This window comes from Lathyrus oleraceus, chromosome 7 (assembly GCF_024323335.1).
Source record: "Lathyrus oleraceus cultivar Zhongwan6 chromosome 7, CAAS_Psat_ZW6_1.0, whole genome shotgun sequence".
Lineage (NCBI taxonomy): Eukaryota > Viridiplantae > Streptophyta > Magnoliopsida > Fabales > Fabaceae > Lathyrus > Lathyrus oleraceus.
The window spans coordinates 466,577,819-466,597,302 of record NC_066585.1 but is presented as its reverse complement, the minus strand read 5'-3'; positions in this window follow the sequence as shown (position 1 = coordinate 466,597,302).

The window sequence follows — 19,484 nt, the reverse complement described above, 5'->3', positions numbered from 1 at the left end:
TCTGGAAGTGTTCTTGTCCAAGAACACTCATATGAGCGTGTTAGATCCATAATTCCCTGGCCTGAATTCAAATAGTTATTTCCCGCGCGTTTTAGCCTATCAGAGAGCGCCACTGCGTTTAAGTGGAACGACCGCGTTTTGGTCATGTTCCTGGTATTTACGCTTCTGCCATTTTCAGCATTATTATTTCATTATTTCAATTTCTTTTTCATTTTCTATTTCAATTTCATGCATGAACTTAGAAAATTCATAGATGATTCATTTTTTATCCAAATTGAGTGAGGTTTTTTTCATGATGATCCTTATAATGTGTAGAATTTAATCATGATTTTTGTGATTTTTGTGCACGTGTAAAAAATTAAAATGCCTAGGGTTTGCTTGGTAGTGTCACATTTGTACATGTCTTGCCATATCTTTCATAAAATGATGATGCTTCCAAAGAAATGGATGAAATTTTCTGTGCTTATTCTGGACTCTTTGATGGTGATTTTGATGTGTAGTTTGTAATGTTTGGATACCTGTTTGATGAGATATGAATTTTTGAATAGAGGTGTGACAATTTGTGTCACACCAAGCTTGATGAATTTCATGATTTTATTTGCCTTGCTTAGGAACCTTTAATTGAGCCAATTTTTTGCATGATTGAGCATATGTATGTTGAGATGACATGTGAGTTTTTCTGGAATTTTTGATGGCATTTTCTAATTGATTGGAATTTTCTCCTCTGTTGGCTCATTTTTGTGACTTCATGTGACACATGTTGGCATTTTGTTTGTGAAATTCTCATTGTGTATTGGATGAATGTGAAATTTGTTGGAGCGATTCTAGACACATTATAGGACATCATGCTTTTGATCCCATTCATTTATCATGTATTATCACTGATTTATGATTTTTGGGAGTTGATGTTTGTTTGGATACCATGTGTTGGCTTGCTTGAACTTGTTTGAACTTCTTGATTTTCATTGACCTACTTCCTTTTGTCCAATTGAGCTGAAATTTGATATGCTATTAATTGGATATGTTCTGTTTAGACTTGAATTTTTGTGGAATTAATTGAATTGTTTTGGTATGGATTTGATTGAGATCTTTTTGTTTGGTCTTTTGATGTTGCAAATAGCATGCTTTGTGATATTTTGTGCATAAAATGATAATGGTGATTGATATGAGCATGGGACCAATTGGTTTTGCTTTTAAATTGTTGGATTGTGATTTTGGATAATTTTCACTTGCTGTTTTGATTTTTTCATCTCCTTTGGATCCTAGGCTTGGCCTAGTGGTCTTGTTTCTCACTTTTGAATTGGATTTTCAGGTTGAAATGCAAAGGGCTTAAGGAGAAAATTGCAAGCTGATTAAATTGAGTTTTGTTTGATGTTGTAAACTAACATTGGCTTTGTTTTGTAGGGTTTGATGCTTGATCTTGGGCTCATGGCTTGCACTTGTGTGCATTAACTTGTGTTTGACTGTACAGATTAACATTTGTTGTTTACTGTTGGTTTGTCTGGTATACTGACTGTGCTTGATTGATTCCAGGTACCATAGTCGCTTTAGTTCTTTAAGAACTTGCTGTGCTGCTGCTTGGTTGTATAAACCAGTTGAGGTAGACTCTCTTGTCTCCATGTAGTCTGGAAGACCTGGCTTGTTATTTAGCCAGGCAACTGTCTGAAGTCCTCCTTAAGAGGCGATGTTTGTGATTGTTTACTTTTGTCCCCAAGCAGGTAAAGACCTCTATGAGGCAATTGGCGGAACCCAAGGGATATGCAATCTATCCCCCACTATTCTGTTGAGTCGTCCCCCTGCTCACACCACTGTGTTGATGCATTGGGACACAAACCCAAGATCTTGTACTTTGTACAGTTGTGTCAAAGTCTTGAGTGTAGAAGGGTCCCTCCATTCTGGACCCACGCTCCTTTGTCTAAAGCTCTCCCTGGCCAGGGATAAGAGCTGTGAAGTCTCATCTTCACTCACCTTTCATCTGCTTCACCCTGACTCTCAATGTCAGGGTTAAGAGCGAACACTACCCTGTACAGTTGACTTGCCTCGGTAGTCTACCCTTGTTTGAGCCTCACTTGACTGGATATAGTGTGTGCTATGTGAAATGTTTGTTTTATTTTGATTGATGCTTGCATGCTTGTTTTTCCTGGTTAGGATTAGCTTGCTGTTGTGCAAGTAGATAGAAACCACAACATAGGGCAATGATGCATGATAACACTAGGCTCGAGTACAGCTCCCTAGTAGTGAGTCTCCCTCAGTTTCTGGCTAGAATTTCTTTCCCGTTCAGGGGAACTACGTCGCCCTGATCCTCATACCAGATGAGGTACGTAGGCAGGAGACCGTGCGAGGTCTCTCCGGGCACTTTTTTTATTTTTTGTGTGTGTTTGCTTGACAGCTGCTAGGCTCGAGTTCCCGACTCCCTAGTAGCTTATTGTTTGTTTCCTCTTGTGTGTCAGGATATGGATGTAAGCCCAGCGATTGGCTGTCCGTATCCTGATTGTGTTTTTTTGGTTCAGAAGCCGATGTAAGTCCAGCGATTGGCGTTCAGGTTCCAAGTTTGCCTGTGTTTGTGTGTGTCTTGTTTGGCGTGCGTGAGCCGAACTACGGCAGCTCTGATTCTCGTTCCAGACGAGATACGTAGGCATAGGATGCGATGTCCTAGCGAGCCCCCTCCTCTTAACCCCACCCGTGTTGTCTTCGGTGTGTGTGTGTGGTGTTTGTTTAGCAACCTTTTTCTATCGTTAGAGCGTGGATCCCGTCGAGTACGACGGACGTGAGGGGTGCTAATACCTTCCCCTTGCGTAACCGACTCCCGTACCCTTTCTCTTTGGTCGCGAGACCATGCTTTTCCCAGGTTTACTCTGAGCGTTTCCTTTCCCTCTTTTGGGATAAATAACGCACGGTGGCGGCTCTGTTTGTTGTTTTTGTTTTAGCCCGCCGGTTGTTTTTCGCGGATGCGACAGCTGGCGACTCTGCTGGGGAGACCTAGATGTTGACCTGTACTGGTCCATCTTCCCTAAGCGAGTCTCTCCTAGCGTTCTAGGATAGTTTAGGTTGTTTGTGCTGTTATTTATTGCATTTATTATTCTGACTGTGTATATATTTGCATAAATATTTGCATGCATCATACTATCATGTTGCCGTCCTCTGTGCAGGTGGTTCCTCTGTTTTGAGGGTGGGTGTTCTGAGTGGGGCTAAAACCCAGGCCCGAGTATACACCTAGGATTAGTGTGGTCTCACGTTCCTCACATGCCGGTTGGGCATGCTGTTGCGACGTGACATACCACAAGCCGGACGAGGTTCATCTGAGAGTGCTCTTCCTCAGTGGGGTTTTCCACTTTGGTTGGGTTACCTCTTTTGAACTATTGACTCTGGTGACCGATCATTTCCCGGATCTTTGGTTTAGACGATCTCAGGAGAGCTACAATGGCACACCCGAAAGGGCAAACCCATTGAGTATCTCTGCCCGATTGTCGAGACTATTATCCGCCTTAGGATGGCCTGATTAGAATTTACCTGTGAGGGGAGGGTGATTCTTACAGATGCATGTTCTGTTGGTGACTTTGATGGTGACTATTGGTTCCATTGATCAGAGTCCTATTTATAAGTCGGATTTATGGGCATTTATTTCAGAGACGCCGGAGTTCCGTCCGTGATATTTATCAGGGGGGATCCGTTTATTTCAGGATTCCCCGGGCCGATTCAGAGATGGTTGAGGTTATCTGCTCAGAGATTGTCTGGTGATGATGGTGATGTATCTTTCAGTTCCGTTTATTTCGGAACCTTGAGTTGGATTTGTGGTTACATTTTCCTTCAGATGGTTGTGATCGGTTCAGAGGTCAGGACTGTGATTCAGGGCAACAGATGATCAGAGGACTTGGAGGATGGCAATGCAGTGCATTCATACATCTGCATCATTCTCATTTTGCACTCGTCTGCATCGAACCTATGTCTAGCCATATGAGGAGTATTATTGATTGAGAATCTGGTTGAGAGACATCTTGAATTTCAGAATGTGGATGTCAAAATGTTATCTGTCTCGATGAAACCAGGATCAAAAGACAGAAGATTCCTCGTATGGATAGACGTTGCATTCATGCATATTAACCTGCTTGCTATTTTGCAGGTATCAGTTCTAACGTGCTTGATTGTTTCAGGAATCATTGCTCGAGCGCGCAGAGTTATACCTTTGCACTCAACACGTCCTCACAGATACTTCACCAGGCGCAACACTCCTAGGCTGATGGATCTCCCTAATTCAGACATCCTCGAGCTGAAAGATAAGATGAGCGAACTGATCAACATCATGCAAGGGTTTGCAGTTGGTCAGAAAGCTCTGGCTGATAAAGTTGAGAAGCTCGAGCGGGCTTCAGCTGCCAACAGTGGTGTCAACCTGGATGGTGTCTCCAACCAGGGGCTGGGTGGTTCCAGAGATGGTGGAAAAAGAACGACCGTGGGTATAGTGAACGATGCCGGTGGTTTTGGTGCTGCCACTGGTGGTCAACCTGTTCAAATGGGCAACAATATGAAAGATAGTCTTTTCCCGCCATTCTTTGGGGTTGATGACGACAGAGAGGAGGACCGAGAAGCTGATCAGTTCTCCATGCACAATGAGCCATTCGGTCAATACGGTGTCCAACCACAAAGCAAAGAAATTCAGTTGCTGGCTGAAAAGATCAGGGCTCTGGAAAGCCACGCTACTCCGGGATTTGTCAACATGTCCAACATGGGGCTGGTTGAGGGGATTGTGATCCCACAGAAGTTCAAGGCGCCCGCATTTGATAAGTATAATGGGAGTTCCTGCCCGGAGACTCATCTGCAAGCCTTTGTCCGTAAGATCTCTGCGTATACAACAAATCAGAAGCTCTGGATGTACTTCTTCCAAGACAGTCTGTCTGGAGGATCCTTGGAGTGGTACACCGAGCTGAAATCTTCTGATGTTAAGAGCTGGCAGGATCTTGGGGATGCCTTCTTTAAACAGTATCAGTTCAACGCTGATATGGCTCCGAGTCGTACCCAGCTGCAGGGTATGTCTCAGAAGAATAATGAGGGGTTTAAAGAATATGCTCAGAGGTGGAGGGAGTTGGCTGCCAGAGTGCAACCTCCACTGGTGGACAGAGAGATGTCTGATCTCTTCATGGGTACCCTGCAGGGGGCATTTGCTGAAAGAATGGTGGGTTGTCCCATCACTAACTTTGCTGACATTGTGGTGGCTGGGGAGAGAATTGAATGTTGGCTGAGAATGGGGAAGATCCAGGGTGGTAATGCTTCGTCATCAGGATCGAAGAAGCCTTTCGGAAATGGCCAAAGGAAGAATGAGGGAGAATCAAGTGCTGTGTATGCCCAAAGAGGACACGGTAGGGATCGTTACTACCAGCACACTGCTGCGGTAACCACCCGTGCTGGTAATCAGTCAGTACGACAGCAACGTCAGCCACCTCAACAGAGAGTCGGGTATCAAGTGAGAGGAAAAGGGATTGATCGCCATTTTGACAGGCCACCCGTGACGTATGCTGTTCTGTTCAAGAAGCTGATGGATCTTGGGTTGGTTCAGCCGAGGACGATGGTTCCGATGAGATCAGATCAAAGGCCTCCCAACTATGATGAGAACGCCCAGTGTGAATTCCATTCTGGTACACCAGGGCATAACATTGAGGGCTGTAGAGCTTTTAAGCATGTTGCCCAGGATCTGGTAGACTCCAAGGCCATCAATTTTGCACCATCTCCGAATGTTAATGCCAATCCCATGCCGGCACATGGTCAGGCGATGGTGAGTGCAATTGCTGAAGATTCGGATCACGCCTGTGCGGTAGGTGAAAGGACTGACAGTGACTGCGAGTTTGATGGTTGGATAAAGCCGTGCGCACCAGGGATGGAGATCCAGAACTGGAAGGCCTAAAAAGATCATCGATGTCACTCATCCGGAAGAGTAATGATTTCTGTTTTGGTTTTATCTGCATGAAAGCCATACGTGTTGCCCGACACGTACTGGTTCATTGTAAGGGCCACCTCATGTTTCAATTTGCAACATTTTGCATCATAAATAAATGGATGTTTTTCAGTCAAAAGCGGTGTTCCCTGTTTTTCATTTATTTTTGCAGTTTTAAAAACAAATAAAAATGGCAATGTTTGTTTTCATTTTCTTCTCTTGATTTGTCTCGTTCCGACTTCAAAAAAAAATAATTCTCCGGATCTCGTTGACAACAATTTGGTTACGCCTCATATGACTTCGACAATCCGATCTATCATGCCGAAGAATAAGGCGAAGAAGATTGTGATCTGCTGGAATTAACCAGGTTGTTAAAACAAGAGGAGAAGGTGATTCAGCCGCATGAAGGGCAAGTTGAGCTTGTCAACCTGTATACTGCCGAGGTCAGAAAGGAAACAAAAGTTGGGGCCGCTTCAGAGGCAAGTCGAGAGCAGAATGGTAGCTTTGTGGAAAGAGCATGTGGATACATTGGCCTGATTGCGTCAAGATATGCCAGGGTCGGATACCGAAGTCGTTGTGCACGAGCTATCATGGAGAGAAGACTGTCCTCTAGTGAAGCAGAACGTCGGTGTTACTTCTCAGAGAGCCATGGTGACTTTGTTTCATGATATGATTCATCATGAAATTGAATGTTATGTTGATGACATGATAGCAAAGTCCCAAACAGAAGAGGGGCAGCTGGCAAATCTAGCCGAGTTGGCCGACCGGTTGTGATAATTCAAACTGAGGTTGAATTCAATTCAGATAAGTGCACTATCAGAGTGCGGTCCGGTAAGATGTTGGGGTTCATTGTAAAAAAGGGGAATCGAGGTTGGTCCTGTTTTAAAAAAAAATAATAATAATAAAAAAATGCCTGAACCGAAAAGAGAAAAAGAGGTTCGTGGTCTATTAGGTAGATTGAACTACATGTCATGGTTCACATCTCCTCTAACAGCCACGTGGGAACCCATTCAAGAAAAGATTAAACGGTCAGGTGAAATAATGATTGCCAAGGGGCATTGAATGGTAAAAGAATAAGTTGCCGGAACCTCTGATTCTGATGCTCCCTGTAGAGGGACGACCATCAATTCTGTACTTGACAGCCTTCGAGGGGTCTACGAGGTGTATTGGGTCGGCATGACGAGTCTTGTCGAAAAGAGCATGCAATTTACCTTAGCAAAAAGTTTACCGACTGTGAAACAATACATTCACTGTTCGGGAAAACTTGATGTACTTTGGCATAGGCTGCTCGCCGACTGAGACAGTATATGCTGGTTCATACCACTTTGTGGATTTCGAGATGGATCTGAGCAAGTACATATCTGAGAAGCCAGCAGTGACTAGATGGGTTGCAAGAGGGCAAATGAGTTTGATTGAATACGATATTCAGCATACCTCCCAGGAAGTAATCGAGAGGAGTGTATTGTCTGATTACCTCGCCCAGTAACCCGTGGAGGATTATCAACCGAGGAAGTTTGAATTCCCTGATGAGGACATCTCGAGGTGCTCCAATCGAAAGATTGAGAGTAACCGATCCCGGAGGAGGGGCCTGACCCTGAATCCGAATGGATTCTGATGTCTGATGGGGTTAATGTGGCCGAATTAGTGCTTTGGTTACACCAAAAAAGGTCCCACATTTCTTTTGTGGCCCGGATAACGTTTGAATGCACCGACAGTATGGGCAAGTGTGAAGCTTGTATCCTGGGTATTGTACCTCGGTGCGCCTACTGAGGCAAAGTCTTTCTCGTTGGTATATGGAAGCCGTGCTACCGGTTGAGGTTCAGATTCCCTCTTTGAGAGTCCTGAGGGATGTGAAATGGCAAGAGGCTGAATGGGTAAGGACCCGGTATGAAGAATTAAGCCTGATAGAGGAAAAGAGGCTAGCGGCCATTTGTCATGGGCAGTTGTACCAGCCGAGGATGAAGCGTGCTTTTGACAGAAAGGTACGACCTCGGGTATATCACGTGGGTGATATGGTGCTGAAAAGGATCCTTCCTTCTCAAAACGATCGAAGGGGTAAATGGACACCCAATTATGAAGGTCCGTTCGTGGTCAAGAAGGTTTTCTCTGGTGGAGCCTTGTTGTTCACGACCACGGATGGCGAGGACTTTCCGTCCCCTGCAGATGCGGACGCAGTTAAAAGATACTTCGTGAAAAGAGACCCGCTGGACGAAAAGAACAAAATAGTCCAGGCAAAAAGGGGCATCCCGGCGAACCAAAAAACAGAAAGAAAGGTTCGGGCAAAAATTAGGGATAAAATGGAAAAAATGTACACCCGGCAAGTCGAAAACCTGAAAAGGCGACTTGGATAAAAAAGGGTATCCCGGTGGACTGAAAACCCGAAAGGGAGGTTCAGGCAAAAAAGGGATTGAAACGAACAACTGCGTCTGGCACGATCGTTTGCGCTTTGGTTAAAGCATCATGGATAATACCCGGTAGGGGTCAGTCAAAAACGTCTTGTTCAGAAGGCAGAAAGCACGGAGAGTCTGAGGACATATGGGGTGTAACCGAGTTGGAACTCGATGAGATCACAGGTTTCACATTGCCATTAGGATAGATTTTTCCTTTTGTGCGCAATTACCTCTTTTCAGGAATTGCTTCCTTTGTATTGCTCAATTTGAGCCACACTTTTTCAATCCATAAAATGCATATTCAGTCAAATAATTTTGTTTTTGTTTTTCATTACCGCTTTGATTGCAAAAACATCCAATTGTTTGTGATAAAGAATCTTGCATTTTAAGACATACAGGTCCCTTCCAATGCATGCTTATAAGATTGAAAGCTTGAAATCTTATTCGGAAGATTGAGTGACCCAAGTGTTGAAATCTTGACACGCTTGGGGCACGGTTTTATCTAACGATCTATTTTGCAGGTACTGTTAGATATTTTCACTCACTTGCAGGTTGTGATGTGGAAGCTTTTGACGAAACAAATCCCCATGGAGTCCGATCAGGGACGAATGAACGAGAATGACGAAAGGACGGCGAGACGTATGACGACCCTTGGAATTAATCAAGAAGACTCTTCAAAATCTGAAAATTGAAAAGTCTGTATAAGTCCCGGGAGTTCGCTTTCCGTCGAGTACGGAGCGGTTTGGAATACAAGATGATGGAGCAGAAAAGTCCAGACGAGTCTGGGAGTTCTCAAAAGTGGAAAGCTGACATGGGAGTTAGATATGAATACCAAGGTTCGACGAGTAGTCTGGTGTTCGGTATCAGATTTTCCTCATCTCTCCAAGCAGAGTCGTGGAGACTAATTCCCCAGCAGATTCAAGGTCTGTGGTTTCCCTAGCAGGGTCAGGATGGTTATCCCCAGCAGGTTTCAGATCGATGTTTCCCCAGTCGCCAGGGCTGGAGGTTGCTCTTTCCCAGCGGAGGTATCTGTGAGGGTCTCCCGAAGCAGAGTCGAGATTGATATCCCCAGCTAGTCAAGACTGGTGTATCCCCACAGAGTGCATTGGTGGTGCTACCCCAGCAATTCCTCGAGCGGATCGGGTGCAAAGGAGGTTTTTCCCCAGCGGGGGTTGCCTTTTTCCCAGCGGCAGTACTGTTCCCCATCAGGGTGGAGATCGGAGTGTTGACGAGTTCCTCGGCAGAGTATCTCGAGCTCCCCAGAAGAGTCCCTTGAGGGGGATATCTTTTATACATTCATCATGAAAAAATAGCATAGCATGTTGCATAGAAAAATAAATCGCGTAGCATTTCCATAATTATGGAGCATTACGCTGAAAAAATCAATCATGCATCATTATTGCAAGCATGAGCTAGTCTCAAGCCGTGGTTACCGTTTGAGAAGTGGTTGCCTGAGGGTGAAGGTGTTGCTCCGAGGAGTGTGGCACCGTATTTTTATCAACAGTACTTCCCCAGTAGTGCGATACTGGAGGAAACTTTTCCGTCGGACAGAGATGGGAATGTTACGCGATCAGCGCGACTTGAGCCGTGGTTACCGTTCGAGAATGGGTTTTGGCCGGTCAGTAAAGATGATACTCCGAGGAGTTCAGCATTGTGACGTTAGGTCAATGGTATTCCCCAGTAGTGCGATACTGGAGGAAGATTTCTATCGTGCGAGATGGAAGTTGGAAGATGTTACTCGGAGGAGTTCAGCATCGTGATTTTGGAGCAACAGTATTTCCCAGTCATCAGTTAATGTCTGGTCGAGTTTTGTTCGATGTCCTGTAAACATCCTTGTTCGATGTCCTGTAAACATCCTTGTTCGATGTCCTGTAAACATCCTTGTTCGATGTCCTGTAAACATCCTTGTTCGATGTCCTGTAAACATCCTTGTTCGATGTCCTGTAAACATCCTTGTTCGATGTCCTGTAAACATCATTGTTCGATGCCCAGTAAACGTCGAGTTTTCTCCCAGTCATCAGTAAGTGTCTGGTCGAGTTTTCTTTGGTGTCAGTAAACATCATTGTTCGATGTCCTGTAAACATCATTGTTCGATGTCCTGTAAACATCATTGTTCGATGTCCTGTAAACATCATTGTTTGATGTCCAGTAAACGTCGAGTTTCCTACCAGTCATCAGTAAGTGTCTGGTTGAAGGTGTACCCTCTGATATTGTCGCCATCAGAGTGGTGTTTTGGTGTTATTTCTGACGTTGCCAACGGAATTATCACAAGAAAGCGGAGAACGGGGTTCAAACGGAGAAAGGGAAATGTTGAGGCATTTTCTGGAGATTGGGGTTCAAATGGAGAAAGGGAAATGTTGAGGCATTTTCTAGAGAACGGGGTTCACAATGGCGATCACAAGTTATCGTCAGGCGACTGGGGTTCAAATGGAGAATGGGGTTTATTATGTTGGCAAACAAGATGTCGGGGTTCAAAATGCAGTGATCCAGGATCATTTGTGCGAAGGAAAATTTCGGGGTTCAAGAAAAGTAAAAAAAAGAGGTAGTAATAATCCCCAGCGGATGTGGTCTTCAGGCCATGGTTATCCATGTGTTACCATTTATTTTGGTATCCGGGTCGACGTTGTTGTTTCGGTGATCAGGCCGACTATCTCCGTACCAGACGGATGTTTCTTCAAGATTGTGTTTCTTTGCCGATTCTGACAGGCATTGTTAATTATTTCCCATCAGAGTGCAAATTGTTCGTTTGTTCTTAGTATTCAATCACTCTTCATCCTGATCATCTGAAAGCCGAGGCTATTCATATCGACAGGTTCACAGTGGATTGAATAGGGGCAGCTGTAACACCTCAAAATTTGCCCTCCTCTCTTGGGACTAGCTTAACTTGTTGCATTGCATTTATTAGGTCATTAGGCATTGCATATTGCATATCATGTGGTTACATTGTGCAAGTCATCCTCCTAAGTTGATCAGAAGATGAAGTGGTTACATTGGTCCTGTTTTAAAAAAAAAATAATAATAATAAAAAAATGCCTGAACCGAAAAGAGAAAAAGAGGTTTGTGGTCTATTAGGTAGATTGAACTACATGTCATGGTTCACATCTCCTCTAACAGCCACGTGGGAACCCATTCAAGAAAAGATTAAACGGTCAGGTGAAATAATGATTGCCAAGGGGCATTGAATGGTAAAAGAATAAGTTGCAGGAACCTCTGATTCTGATGCTCCCTGTAGAGGGACGACCATCAATTCTGTACTTGACAGCCTTCGAGGGGTCTACGAGGTGTATTGGGTCGGCATGACGAGTCTTGTCGAAAAGAGCATGCAATTTACCTTAGCAAAAAGTTTACCGACTGTGAAACAATACATTCACTGTTCGGGAAAACTTGATGTACTTTGGCATAGGCTGCTCGCCGACTGAGATAGAAACCACAACATAGGGCAATGATGCATGATAACACTAGGCTCGAGTACAGCTCCCTAGTAGTGAGTCTCCCTCGGTTTCTGGCTAGAATTTCTTTCCCGTTCAGGGGAACTACGTCGCCCTGATCCTCATACCAGATGAGGTACATAGGCAGGAGACCGTGCGAGGTCTCTCCGGGCACTTTTTTTCTTTTTTGTGTGTGTTTGCTTGACAGCTGCTAGGCTCGAGTTCCCGACTCCCTAGTAGCTTGTTGTTTGTTTCCTCTTGTGTGTCAGGATATGGATGTAAGCCCAACGATTGGTTGTCCGTATCCTGATTGTGTTTGTTTGGTTCGGAAGCCGATGTAAGTCCAGCGATTGGCGTTCGGGTTCCAAGTTTGCCTGTGTTTGTGTGTGTCTTGTTTGGCGTGCGTGAGCCGAACTACGGCAGCTCTGATTCTCGTTCCAGACGAGATACGTAGGCATAGGATGCGATGTCCTAGCGAGCCCCCTCCTCTTAACCCCACCTGTGTTGTCTTCGGTGTGTGTGTGTGGTGTTTGTTTAGCAACCTTTTTCTATCGTTAGAGCGTGGATCCCGTCGAGTACGACGGACGTGAGGGGTGCTAATACCTTCCCCTTGCGTAATCGACTCCCGTACCCTTTCTCTTTGGTCGCGAGACCATGCTTTTCCCAGGTTTACTCTGAGAGTTTCCTTTCCCTCTTTTGGGATAAATAACGCACGGTGGCGGCTCTGTTTGTTGTTTTTGTTTTAGCCCGCCGGTTGTTTTTCGCGGATGCGACAGTATGACTTAAGAAATACTCTTGATTTCTTAATCATGAATGCAAGTGAGTTAAGAAATGCTCTTGATTTCTCAATCATGAGATGATAAATGATATGTATGTTAAGAAGTAATCTTGACTCCTTAGAGATGAACGAATTAAGAAATACTCTCGATCTCTTAATCATCATATGGATGAATGAAAATGCAGATGAATTAAGAAATACTCTTGATTTCTTAATCATTTGATGATAAATGACATGAGAAGTATAAATGATATGAGAAGTACTCTTGATTTCTCAAATTCTATGCAGGTTAAGAAGTACTCTTGACTTCTTAAATATGAAATGGTATGAGTTAAGAAATACTCTTGATTTCTTAATCATGAATGTAAATGAATTAAGAAATGCTCTTTATTTCTTAGAAGATATGCAAGTAAATTAAGAAATACTCTTGATTCTTTAATCATGAATGTAAATGAATTGAGAAATGCTCTTGATTTCTCAGATGACATGCAGATGAGTTAAGAAATACTTTTGATTTCTTAATCATGAATGTAAATGAAATATGTATGACTTAAGAAATACTCTTGATTTCTTAATCATGAGAATGCAGATGAATTAAGAAATACTCTTGATTCCTTAATCATGAATGTAAATGAGAAATACTCTTGATTTCTCAGATGACATGCAGATGAGTTAAGAAATACTCTTGATTTCTTAATCATGAATGTAAATGAAATATGTATGAGTTAAGAAATACTCTTGATTTCTTAATCATGATAGTGCAGATGAATTAAGAAATACTCTTGATTCCTTAATCATGAATGTAAATGAGAAATGCTCTTGATTTCTCAGATGACATGCAGATGACTGGGGATAAGAGAATCATGTTCAGTTGCTCTTGACTGACATTAGGTCTCTAGGATGGATCTATTATAAGGTAACATGCTCGATTGGTCTTCAGAAGTTCTTCGTTGAAGGCACACACTCCTAGGGGAATAAATGATCATATTCAGTTGCTTTTGGCTAAAGATGTCATATTCAACAACTGTTGGTTAAAACTGATGCATTCAACGACTCTTGGTTGAAGCAAAAACTGTAAAATAAAATAGTGTTCAGCTGTTTTTTACTGAAACCATTGCATTCAACTGCTCATGGTTGAAGCAAAACTGGGAGATAAAAATAGTGTTCAGCTGCTCTTGGTTGAAACTACTGCATAAAATAAAATGGTGTCCAACTGCTCTTGGCTGAAACTAATGCATTCAACTGCTCTTGGTTGAAGTAAACTGCTGGAAAATAAAATAGTATTCAATTGCTCTTGGCTGAAACTATCGCATTCAACTGCTCTTGGTTGATGCAAATTGCTGGGAAATAAACAAAATGCTTCCTTTGGGGAATAACCGCATATTTAGCTGCTCTTGGCTGACAGAAGACTCTTTTGGGGAATGAGAAGATCCCAGAGACTTGTTGGGGATGAAAAGTTAATGATATTCAAAAGGATTAACCTTACTCTCAATTATCGAACTGATAGGTCCAACCTAATGCTCCATCGCATAGTAGATCAACATGGAACACTAACTCTTCCGAGGATTGATTGAAGAAACCTGTTGGGGAATACAAGAGACTCTCTGGGAAATAAACACACAGGAGGCTCTCTAGAGATATACTGAGGAACATTCAGTAAAACTTGTTTGTTCATGGAACTCTTGTCCATTAGACTCATTAGGGAGATTTCTAACTTATGAAGAGATGTCCATCTTAGACAGCTACTTCAAAGAGACTTGCTGAAGATAAAATTATTGGGGATACCTTTCTCAAGGAATCACACTACTATGAAACTCGCTTGGGAAGTTCATGAAGTTTTGTTGGAGAAAATACAATGTTGGAGAAACTCTGTGAGGAGATATCTACTAGGGAAACCAAGCAGAAATTCCGTTGACACCAGAGTTCCAATGGGAGAACATCAATCACCTTGCTAGGGAAGAAACTCATCTTAAGAATCAATGCCAACAATGATCAAATTCTGAAAGTACTTACTAAAGAGAATAATTGTTCTACTCCTGAGAAGACACACCCCTTGAATCTTGGTTTGTTGAGGATTACATTGAACTTCCTTGAGAGGTTGCTAAATTCGGCTGAGGTTTATGCATGATCTATTTTTGTACATGATATGCAAAATGAATCTGAATGCATGAATATATTAGTTTATTCATTTTGTGGGTATCAATCTCGGATTCCCCAACGCCTTGTCTTGGATAGTTTTTTCACCATGAAGATGATTTTTTGTTGCAAAAAAATTCTGATTTCTGCTTTTCCGCCAAGCGGGCTTCAATGAGGACTTCTTGCTTCTGGAAGAAAATCCATTTCAAACTTGCTTTAGATTACAATGTTCTATGAAATGTGCCTCGTCTTGTGAACCAGATGCATTATTGTAAACCAACAAAAAATCCTTTTATACTTTTAAAATCAAAACAAATTAAAGTTTTCAAAAGCTTTGTCGTTTCCAATATTTTAATGTTTTTATCTTATAAAAAATAAAAAGAGACATTAAGCAGAAAAACAGAAATAATTGGTAAAGCAATTTCCAACTGAACAATTTTATTTAATGAGAAGAATAACTCATACACGGGGTTCATGAAGATGTAAACCCCTATAAGAGGAGATTATAGAGAAAGAAAGCAAGTAAGTGGCAACAAAAATTTAACTGATTTTCCAACGAAATACAACTTTGCTACTTTCCCCTATGTTCTCTAGTCCTCATTACTTTGCTTCTGGAGATGGTAATTGGACTGTTTTCTTCCATCTGAGCTTTGTTGTAGTGTTGACTTCTGTCGCTGCAATATTATACTTTTGGATATTCCCTAACTTTTGCGTGAATTGCTCCTCAAGGTTTCAGTTCACCGGGAGATTTTACCCTTTTTTTCTTAAGCCACCCTTTCGGGTTTTCGACTTACCGGGCTTAATTTTTTTGTTTATCCCTAATTTTTGCTTGAGCCGCCCTTTCGGGTTTTCAACTCACCGGGGTGCTCATTTTTTTCCTAAGTCGCCCTTTCGGGTTTTCAACTTAGTGAGCTTTTATTATCCATCTCTTTTTCATAGGCATAATACTTTCTGACTGCCTAAGTCGTCCATGTTTGTGATAACTAAAGCTCCACTAGAGAAAGCTTTCTTCACCATAAATGGTCCTTCATAGTTTGGAATCCACTTGCCACGTGAATCCTTCTGGAGGGAGATTATCTTTTTCAAAACTAGTTCACCTACATTAAACTCTCGAGGTCGGACCTTCTTGTCAAATGCTTGCTTGAGTCTTCTCTGATATAACTGACCATGGCACAATGTTGTCATCCTCTTTTCTTTGATTAGGTTGAGCTGGTCAAACCTGGTTTGAATCCATTCTGCTTCTTCTAATTCTGTCTCCATCAAGACTCTCAACGAGGGGAACTCAACTTCTATCGGTAGCAAAGCCTCCATGCCATAGACTAGTGAGAAAGGGGTTGCCCATGTTGAAGTGCGAACAGCTGTTCGATATCCATGCAAAGCAAAGGGTAGCATCTCATGCCAATCTTTATAAGTTTTCACCATCTTCTGAATGATCTTCTTGATCTTCTTGTTAGCTGCCTCTATAGCTCCGTTCATCTTTGGCCTATAAGGTGACGAGTTATTATGTTCAATCTTGAAATTCTCGCACAACTCCTTCATCATCTTATTATTCAGATTTGATCCATTATCTGTGATAATTTTGCTAGGAGTTCTGTAGCGACAAATTATCTCTTTCTTGATAAACCGAGTGACAACTTGCTTTGTCACATTGGCATAAGAAGCTACTTCTAACCACTTAGTGAAGTAGTCAATGGCAACCAAAATGAACCGATGTCCATTTGCAGCTTTAGGCTCAATCATACCAATCATGTTTATGCCCCACATTGAGAATGACCATGTAGCTGATAAAACATTCAGAGGAGTAGGTGGCACGTGCACCTTGTCAGCATAAATTTGGCACTTGTGGCATTTCCTGGCATAGTGGTAACAATTTGTTTCCATTGTCAACCAATAGTAACCAACTCTAAGGATTTTCTTCGCCATTGCATGTCCGTTTGCATGAATGCCGAAAGAACCTTCATGGATTTATGTCATGAGTAGGTCGGTTTCGTGTCTATCCACGCATCTGAGAAAAACTAAATCAAAGTTTCTTTTTTATAGAACACCACCATTTAGGAAGAAATTGGCTGATAACTTTCTTAAGGTCTTTTTGTCTGTGATGGATACATCATTTAGATACTCGTGCTTCTCAAGATATCGTTTGATGTCATAAAACCAAGGCTTTCCATCTATTTCTGTTTCAACTGCCAAGCAATGTGTTGGCTCGTCTAGACGTTGAATTGTAATAGCAGGTGATTCGTTAGCCCACTTGACCTTGAACATAGATGACAAAGTAGCTAAGGCATCGGCTAGCTGATTCTCCTCCCTAGGAATATGATGAAAATTAATCTCATCAAAGTAAGGGATTAGCTTCATGACATGCTCTCGGTATGGGATCAAATTGGGATGGTGGGTCTCCCAATCTCCTTTGATTTGATAGATGACAAGTGTTGAGTCTCCATACACCTCAAGAATCTTGACTCTTAGGTCAATAGCTGCTTCAATTCCCAAGATACATGCTTCATACTCCGCCATGTTATTGGTGCATTTGAAACATAACCTTGCTGTGAAGGGAAGATGAAAGTCCGTTGGAGAAGTTATAACAGCCCCAATTCTATTACCCAATGCATTTGAGGCACCATCGAACACGAGCGTCCACCGCGATCCTGGTTTGGGTCCTTCTTCCGAGCCTGGAATCTCATAGTCTCTTATGTACATGACGTCTTCATCTGGAAAGTCGAGTCTCATTGATAGTCCTTCACTGGCTGGTGCGCAAGGTACTCTGGTAACACACTACCCTTAATGGCCTTCTGAGTTACATATTGAATGTCATATTCTGATAACAACATTTGCCAGCGAGCAATTCTGCTAGTTAATCTAGGTTTCTCGAAGATGTACTTGATGGGATCCATCTTGGATATTAACATTGTTGTATGACAAATCATATACTGTCTCAGACGACGAGCGGCCCATGCTAGTGCACAACAAGTCTTTTCTAGCATGAAGTACCTGATTTCACATTCTGTAAACTTCTTGCTCAGGTAGTAGATATCATTCTCTTTTCTACCCGTCTCATCGTGTTGCCCCAGTACACATCCCATGGATTCATCGAGTACTGTCAAATACATAATGAGAGGCCTTCCTGGAACTAGTGGCACTAAGATTGGTGGTTCTTGCAGATATTGTTTAATTTTATCGAATGCACTCTGGCAATCATCGTTCCACCTAATGGCTTGATCTTTTCTTAACAACTTGAATACTGGCTCGCAAGTGGCTGTCAGATGCGAGATGAATATAGAAATATAGTTCAATCTGCCCAAGAAACCATGGACTTGCTTCTCTGTCCGAGATGCTGGCATCTCTTGAATAGCTTTGACTTTGTCAGGATCAACTTCTATGTCTCTTTGGCTCACAATGAATCCTAGAATCTTTCCAAATCTGACTCTAAAAGTGCATTTAGCAGGGTTTAAGCGCAATATGTATTTCCTCAATCTTACAAATAACTTTTTCAGATGAATAACATGCTCCTCTTCTGTCTTAGACTTGGCAATCATGTCATCCACATAGACTTCAATCTCCTTTTGTATCATATCATGGAAAAGAGTCACCATGGCCCTTTGATAGGTTTCCCCAACATTTTTCAGGCTGAAAGGCATTACCTTATAACACAAAGTGCCCCCATGGTGTAATGAAAGTTGTTTTCTCCATATCTTCGGGAGACATTTTAATCTGATTATATCCTCAGAATCCGTCCATGAAGGAGAATACAAAGAACTGAGTTGTGCTATCTACCAATACATCAATGTGAGGTAAAGGAAAATCATCTTAGGGACTAGCTCTATTCAGGTCTCTGTAGTCTACACACATTCGAACTTTTCCATCTTTCTTCAGAACCGGCACAATATTAGCAATCCACTGCAGGTAAGTTGCAATAGCTAGAAAACCTGCATCAAACTGCTTCTTGACCTCTTCTCTGATCTTGACAGCCATGTCTGGTCGAGTTCTTCTCAACTTCTGCTTGATGGGCGGGCATTTCGGCTTCAACGGCAGCTTGCGCATAACTATGTCAGTGTCGAGTCCTGGCATATCCTGATATGACCAAGCAAACACATCCACATATTCATGCAGTAGCTTGACTAGTTCCTCCTTCACATTTTTTTTTCAAAGCAGTTCCGACCTTGACTTCCTTTCTATCCTCCTCAGTCCCCAGATTGATCACATCCACTGGTTCCTAATGAGGCTGAATCATCTTTTCCTCTTGTTTCAAAAGTCTGGTCAACTCTTTTGGGAGTTCGCAGTCTTCCTTACCATCCTCTTCAGCTTGGTTAATCGAGAGGTCGAAGTCATAGGGAATTATAGCATTGTCGTGTTCAATGGATCCAGTTATTAATGATCTGCATGGAAATGATTTTTCTTTTTAGCGGAAGATTTTGAAAAATGAAAGTGATGTGAAATCAAAATTGCCATTTTTTAATTTTGTTGTTTATTTGTTTGTAAAAAAATTAAAAAGATGAAAGACAAGGATCTCAAAAAATGTGCTTTGTATTAATGCTAAGACTTAAATATTAACACAAAATGGGCCCTACAAAGCTATCCATATGCCTTGGGCATATCATTGGATGTTTTTAGAAAATAGTAAATTACTTTGAAAAAGAAACTATATCTGGAACATTTGTTACCTTCAAGTTAGTGAGAGCGGCATCCAGAGGTCTACAAAACACCATCTTGGACAAATCTGGATCTTCATCTTCAAGAGCATTCACTTGATCATCACTTCGGAAACCAGGTTTGGAGAATATTTCCTGGATGCTAGGAACCTTCCCCTGATGTATCTTTTGATCTTTGAAAAG